This window comes from Chiloscyllium plagiosum, unplaced genomic scaffold (assembly GCF_037043375.1).
Source record: "Chiloscyllium plagiosum isolate Xiang-an unplaced genomic scaffold, Cpla_swu_hap1 HiC_scaffold_11, whole genome shotgun sequence".
NCBI classification, from domain to species: domain Eukaryota; kingdom Metazoa; phylum Chordata; class Chondrichthyes; order Orectolobiformes; family Hemiscylliidae; genus Chiloscyllium; species Chiloscyllium plagiosum.
This window is the reverse complement of record NW_028270149.1, coordinates 16,339,507-16,347,299: the sequence shown is the minus strand read 5'-3', so window position 1 is coordinate 16,347,299 and position 7,793 is coordinate 16,339,507. Positions and strand designations below refer to the sequence as shown.

The following is a 7,793-nucleotide window of genomic DNA, read 5'->3' as shown; positions in this document are numbered from 1 at the left end:
CCTCATCCATGCCCCCCGTGATTTTATAAACCTCTGTAATGTCACCCCTCAGCCTCCAATGCCCCAGGGAAAACAGCCCCAGCCTATTCAGCCTCTCCCCATAGCTCAAATTCTCCAATCCTGGCAGCATCTTTGTATACGTTATTGGCATCCTTTCAACTCTGACAACACCTTCCCTATAGCAGGGACACCAGAAGTGAATACAGTATTCGTATTTGATTATTTTTAAAAAGTGACCTTTATAGTATCCTATGGCAGAAAATGTAGTCTATAAGCATCCTTAACTGAAAGCCCTTGTTAATTAGGATACAAATGATCCAAAAGCAATTAAATTGCTGTTGTGGTCATTTTTCATGCCAAAGTTTGCATATAGAAAGCATCTCTGAATTTGAGATAAATGTAGCAAGGTAATAAATTATGTAACATCCCAAAATAAATGGCATTGTATTTATATTTTATATTTTGTTTATAACCCACTGATTTTACTTTATTCAGCATTTAGAATTTGCAAATACCCATGACTTAATTAGGTGAATGTTTAACCATTTTTGGAATAATTTGGGGAAGGGGAGCAGGTGATTGGATGTCTTCCCTCTCTTCTCCCCCCAGTCCCCCTCCCCCCTCTCTCTCCTCCTCTCCCTACACACACCCCACCCTCCCCCCAATGCAACCAGTCCCAAGATGATTCCTGCACCCAGTTCAGTAAAGGGCATTCAATAAGGGTGGGTTTGGCAACCAGGTTGGAGAAATGGTTTTTAAATTCTGTGTGCAGAGAAAGGAGAGGATACAATTCCCAGAGGTGCTCCCAGCACACAAAGTGCACCCTCCGAAAATAGCTGTCCTTGCTTCTCACACTCTTACAAACATGAAGACAAAATTGACTGCCCAGGCCACACACATTATGATACGGGCAGGGGGTAATATTGAAACAAGCCCCATTGACCCTTATTTGTTCACTGCTTTTAAGCGCCCACCTGCCTTTTATATATCATGGGGCTGGCCTCATGAATGGGTGGAAAGCTAGTGAACTGAGCACTCTCGACTATTCTGATGCCTGCTGCTTCATACATGCTCCATGGGTACCATGTTCTCTCCAGCCCTTTATTTGCTTGTCAGCATTTTAATTTCACAACCTCACCACCAGATGGAGCACAGTGCACTCACAATGTGTTTTGATGATATCAAGAAGTGAAGACATAATCAAAAGGTTACTTTAAAAAGCAATGGTTTCACTAATGTCCTTCAAGAAATCACTTGAATGTGGCCCTATCATGATTGCAATGGAAGACACTTGACTGTTCTATTTGTGGCAATGAAGGTTGAACACCATATAGAGTAAAGAACAATAGTTTATCTGGGGCAGGGCTTGCAGTGTGTTCTGCTGGTAAATTTTGATACTACTATTGCCCAAGTTATCTACACCCCCAAATTAACATTCGAGGTTGATGGGTTCAAATCTCCCTATAATTTGAATAAAATAAAATCTGTAATTAGACTGTAAGCAGTAGACCATTAAGTCAGTTCTGCCATCCTCAACTCCATTTTCCTGCCTTTTCCCATAATCCTTGACTCATATACTGAATCTAAATCTGTGTCAGCCCTGAATATATTTAGGTAAAAACAATGGCTGCAGATGCTGGAAACCAGACTCTAGATTAGAGTGGTGCTGGAAAAGCACAACAGTTCAGGCAGCATCCGAGGAGCAGGAAAATCGACGTTTCAGGCAAAGGCCCTTCATCAGGAATACAGCTCTATTCCTGATGAAGGGCTTTTGCCCAAAATGTCGATTTTCATGCTCCTGAACATATTTAACCATCCAGCCTCGACAGCTTTCTGTGGTAAAGAATTCGACAGATCCTCTGAGAGAAAAGAATCCCTCCTCACCCCTGTATTATATGGGCCATGCCTTTTTCTGACATTACATCTCACACTATCCTGCAAGAGGAAACAACCTTTCTGCACCAACCCCACCAAGACCCTTGCAATACATGATTGATATCAACAGGGTCTCTTTTCCTTCTTCTAAACCCTAATGTGTACAAGCCCAACCTACTCAACCTCTCCATAATGAAATCCCTCCCTACCTAGAAACAAGTCAGTGAACTGCCTACAAATCCAACGTATCTTTTTTGGTAAGATGACAAAAACTGTTCACAGTTAAAAGCTGGCCTAATGGTAGATATATAACCATTGTCAATTATTGTAAAACCTATGTTGTTTAGAAATGTACTTTAGGGAAGAAAGTCTGATGTTGTTGGCTGGCATGCATGTGATTTCAGATGCACAGCAATGTGGGTGACTCTGAAATGCCCCCTGAAATGGACCAATAGGTCGCTTTGTTCAAGTGCAACTTCAGAAGGGGCAACAAAAGTTGATCTTGTTATCAATGCGCACACCCTGCAAAGACAATGATTTAAATGTTCTGCATGATTCACTGCAGTGACTATCTCCCAAACTTGACACTTTCACCACAATATCAAAATGGACAGTTTCATCAAAACTCTTCTCATTACATTTTTCTCATGACTACACTGACAACACATCCAAGCTGCTTCAGTTAGGATTCCTGGTGTCATATAAAATAATTCTATTTTGTCTTAATTGTACAAATCATATGCTATCTGAGCTTGGACATATCACCAAACCTTTCATCATCATTGTTATCAAGGCATTTAAAAGCTGATATAGCACCCCCTCCATTAACAGAACAGCTGGAAATAATTTACAAATCTCAAAGCACTTACTGGGTCTCTCAAAAGACATAAACTAACTTATTCATAGCAAACTCTAACGAGTGGGAAGGGGAGCTAACATGTTTAAGCACAAGGCTGGAAGAGCCTCCTGCTTGTCCATCTTGGATTCCAGCATCTGTCATTTTATTTTGTCTCTAAATATGTTTAAGCATAACAGTCACTGCTGTCAACTTTCCCTCTGGCTAGAAACAGTCACATCCCAGCATTTAATTCCAGTCGGAAAACATTTTCTCCTGCAATCCTTTGCATTTACCTATAGCATTAAGCATCTACCTATTGAAGTGCTGATCAGTCAGTAGCATAGAGCATTGGGAATCTCCTGTTTGCATGAGTAGTCACTCAGTCGTAGTGTAGTGTAGTATAATCTGGGCCAAGCTGATCTCAGCTGACAAGGTATGTTATCTCAATCAAGCATACACCACTTACTCACAGTGGCATTATCTCCCTTCTGTTCTCAGGGACCTTTGAACCCTCTGTCTAAAAACAAACAACACAAGTCTCATTAACGGTCTTTTTCAAAAAGAGAAGCTCCTCTCGACAACTGTGCTACCCAAAATGTGGTGTGGTTCTCCCTGAGATAGGAAATGGCATTTCTTGGAAACCACTTGGCATGTTCATGGCCCACGCTATTGGAGAAATGGTGATAGTTACATAACCACCTTCATGAGTAATAGGCAAAGTTACTCTGAACGCCTCTGTGTAAAACTCAGAAACAATGAACAAGTCTTCACAGATACCTAGGTGAGTGACTTCTGTAATACAACCCATATTTGTCAGTGTGTGTGCCTCTGAATGTTTTTATGTGTCTCTGCTTGAACAGATATATATGTAATGTGTGGCACTGTGAGCATATATGTGTGTATACATGTTTGTGTGTATATATGTCCATGTATTTATATCTCTGTTTATGCGTGTGCAATGTTTGTGTATATGTATGTCTCTTTGTGGATACATATCTGTGTATATCTTCAATTAATTCTCTAGCTGATTATTGAATTATTCTATCAAATCTCTGCTTTTCATGTAACATCCTTTAGAATGATTATAACTCCCACTGAGTGGATCTGTCTTTTCCCTTAGTGCGTATTTAAGGCCATAAGTGGACTCCTGCTCTGACAAAACAAAGGATTATTTTCTCTTGTGTAACAGTGCATTGCTAGCAGCTCAACTCCTTTTTCAGCATTTTCATGATTTCTCTGTTGTCAAACCTGATCTGTCTCAGAATAATTCTGCTATGCATCAGTGGGCAAATTTATTCTGCACTTCCTGGAGCTGTGTTTGGGGAAAGCTGAGCTGTAATATTTATTTTAATCTACACTTAAAAATGCTGCCTGTTAGTTGCTGTTCAATTATAATGTTGACTTCGCTACAGTGTTTAGCTCAACTAAAGGACAGTTAGATATGTTTTCATAACTGCAATTCGAAACGTAAAATGTAGTCTCCTAAAGAATGATTTTTTTTGAAGAAAACAAACAGACTGCAAGACAATTGTGACTAAGCTTTCAGATCCCACAGGATTGCCATCAAATTTCCAGGAATCAAATACTATCTCCTGGATACCACAGTGAACAGGCACATGGAGAAAAATCATTGGGGCACTAACTAAACAATTCTTTATTTTTACTTTCTAATTATTAATGAGGAAGGTATTGGGTGAAGGTGGAAGGTTAATTGGTAAAGGCTGTAAGGGCAGGCATATTGTGATGACTAATGGTAAGGAGGATAGTTCATGTGAAGCAACTTCAGGGAATATAACGCCGGGGCTGACGACGCTAGTTACGACCTGTAATTTTTGTCAGTGCCATGATATAGAGTCATAGAGTCATACAGCTTGGGAACAGACCCTTCGATCCAACCCATTCACACCGACCATGTTCCCTAACTAAACTAGTCCCACTTGCCTGCGTTTAGCACAAATCCCTCCAAACCTTTCCTATTCACGTGTCTTTTTAAATGTCTTATAAATGTTGTAAGTGTACCTGCATTCACTACTTCCTCTGATATTCCACACTCAAACAACTCTTGTTCTTTTGAAAACTTTCTCCTCTCACCTTAAAAATATGCCCCTTAGTCCTTAGTTTTGAACTTTCCCACCCTAGGGAAAAGACCCTTTGCTATTCAGCTTTTCTATGCCCTTCATGATTTTATAAACTTTTATAAGGTCACCCCTCAATCTTCTACACCCCACTGATAAAGGTCCCATGCTATCCAGCCTATTTTTACAATTCAAACTCTTGATTCCTAGCCACATCCTGGTAAATCTTTTCTGATCCCTCTTAAATTTGATAGTAATCTTCTAAAACATAAGCTCTTCACTTGCATTGGTATAGCCTCCAGGTCTATGGGCCAAAAGCTGCAAACAGTTATAAACATAGTCAGATTTTTGTTGATTGGTGTAAACACTATGGGCTGAATGGCCTCCTCCGATGTCGTAAACGTCTATGAGTCCATAGTGGTAGGCTGCAGGACAGAGCAATACTAAATTGTTACAATCCCCACACAGAACAATAACTTTTAAAAAAGAGATTTGAATTCCCCATAATAAGCTAAAAGTGTTCATGTTTTCAGACTTTTACTGTAACAAAAAAACTAAAACTAACATTGACTAGGTTCTATTTAGTAGGCAGCTAATACTCTAAATTGCAGAAATAATTTTTCTCCTTAAGTTGCTGTCACAACCAAAACTGCATGCCACATTCAGTTGGTGTACCACACTCTCATCAGAATTGTAGTCTTTGTAGGAACAAGTTGAAAGTTGCTGCTTTTGGAATTTCCTATTTCATTATTTATCATTTTTGATGTACAGCAAAAGGTGTTTCCCTCAGATTCCTGAGAATCCCAAAGCAACATCCAATAGCAAGGCTGACTCTGGCAACCCCTTCTCCAGGCCTTGCCAGGGCAAATATTCAAGTGAGTTTAATTTACCTCGGTTGCCATCCTTTGATTAAGAATGTCTTCCCACCCGCATTCTGCCTGGTGTCTAACAGAGAACAATCATTTCATTTGCTGTTCCCAGCAGCTGCTGTTTCCCTATCTCATTTCATTCCTCACTCATTTCTCTCTTGCTTTTTCTCATTCTCTCTCTTACTTTCTTTTTTGCTCTGTCTCTTTCTCTTCATCTGTGTCCTTAGGGTATTTCACTAAGTATGCACAATACAGGGTTATCATCAGACTGAACTAGTGACAGGTCATATATTACCCCATTTTACCTTGAAATAAAGAAGACAGTTTAAAATACAACAATCTTATAAAACCACTCACTCATAACAAGATGAACAGGTATTTAACATTGGATTTCTTGGTGTGAAAATATTATTAAGAAAATATATCATCTTATCATCACACTGCAAGCCCTGAAGCTGTGAGGTTCCTGAGAATTTCAGAATCCTAAATATATCTGCTTTATAATCACTTTTTTAGAATTTAGTAGAAGTTATCCTTCTAGTTATTGCACAGTTTAATGATTTCTTTTTTTAAAAATTCTCATACATTAGTGATGCTGGCAAAGGCCTGTCCTTTAGAGTTGCATGTCATGGGGAAACAGGCATGCTGGTGTTAATGCAATTGGAGAACAGTAACTGTTATTCTATTAGATTATACTATTAAGTACTTTGATAGATTCTGAGATTGTGGAATACACTAACATTAAAGTATTGCTTTTGAGGGGATTTGGAAGATATTACATGTATGTGGACATATGATTCTTCTAAAGAAATGTTAAGTGGATATTCAATAATGATATACAAAATTGTGAAGGGCTTTGAGAGAGTGAATGGGGGGAAATGTTTTCATTGGTGGGAGAGACAATAACTAGAGGGCGTAGGTTTAAGGTAATTGGCAAGAAAACGTAAGGGGAGATGAGATTTATTTTCACAGCGAGATCTTTCGATGTGCAATACACTACCTCAAAGAGTGGTAGGAACTGAAGCAATAATAACTTTCAAAAGGGAATTAGCAATATGTCGGAAAAATTGAATTTGCAGGGCCATGGGTTGTGGAACACATTTGATAGCTCTATCAGAAAATCAACTTGCATATAATGGCCTTCTTATGCACTGTAAGATTCAATAAAATGATAGAGAGGAGATAGAAAACTAAATGAGTGTTGAAGAAAGTTGGCCATACTATAGTTCCTCGCATCAATGTACGATAGCCACCTCCACAATTTCCAGGAAGAAATAATTCACATCTGCCCAGGCCAGAGGCACGACAAGGAAACTCAAGCCCCAACCAGCAACTGTTCATAACTTAATAAAAACCTAAAGAACTGCATTTGCTGTAAATCAGAAACAAAAACAGAAATTGTTGGTAAATGAAACAGCAGGTCTGACAGCACCTGTGGATAGAAATCAGAGTTAACTTTTTGGGTCCGGTGACCCTTTGTCAGAACTGATGGTAACTAGGAAAATGTTTTTTTTATGCAGAAGATTGGGTCAGGGAAGAGGGGTTTGTTTATAATCCTGCCACTCCTCTCATGATGCAGCGACAGACTCTGACTACATCAAGGCACTTAGCTCCTATGTACAGGGTGAATCATTGGCAGTCACAAGATGTAAGACATTCAATAAACCCTTCAATTTGCCTGAAATCAGGATAAATGTTTAGAACTGGAAAGAGAGAAGATTAATTTACAAAGGCCCTCACACTTTAATAAATGCAAATTGATGGAATTGTCTTAAATAGTAAATATTCTTAATTGTCAGTGGTATCTTAGTAATTAATTTTAATGGTGATATAAAATGGTCATGACAAACTACCTAGTATTGTGAGTGTTACTTGGCTTAGGTGTTAATGATCAGCTTAGGTGTTACAAGTAGAAAGAACTAAAATAGCCATTAATAAAGGTTTGGCACAATTCTGTGCTGAGAGTGTGATGTTTACTCTCAATGAGAGGTTCTTAAATATATATGCTTGATGTAGCAGACTTTTGTGTTAGCCAACCTCTCTTGCTTAACATTTTATTGCATAATTTGATGATGCAGAAGCTTCAGAAAATGCCTTACATATTGAATAGAGATGGAAAATGTGACCACATTACTG

The 7,793-nt window shown here is 38.8% G+C and overlaps 1 protein-coding gene across 3 annotated transcripts in view; it reads left to right on the top strand.

The window, feature by feature from the left end:
- The first annotated feature begins 3,213 nt into the window (after window positions 1-3,213).
- Window positions 3,214-7,793, top strand: part of LOC122557422 (neuronal PAS domain-containing protein 2) — a 281,788-nt gene continuing 277,208 nt past the window's right edge. For 2 of the 3 annotated variants that reach the window (XM_043705135.2, XM_043705134.2), the window contains exon 1: window positions 3,214-3,494. The gene's annotated coding sequence lies outside the window, so the exon portion shown is untranslated. The remainder of the gene's footprint in view (window positions 3,495-7,793) is intronic. The other variant, XM_043705130.2, reaches the window with a different exon arrangement.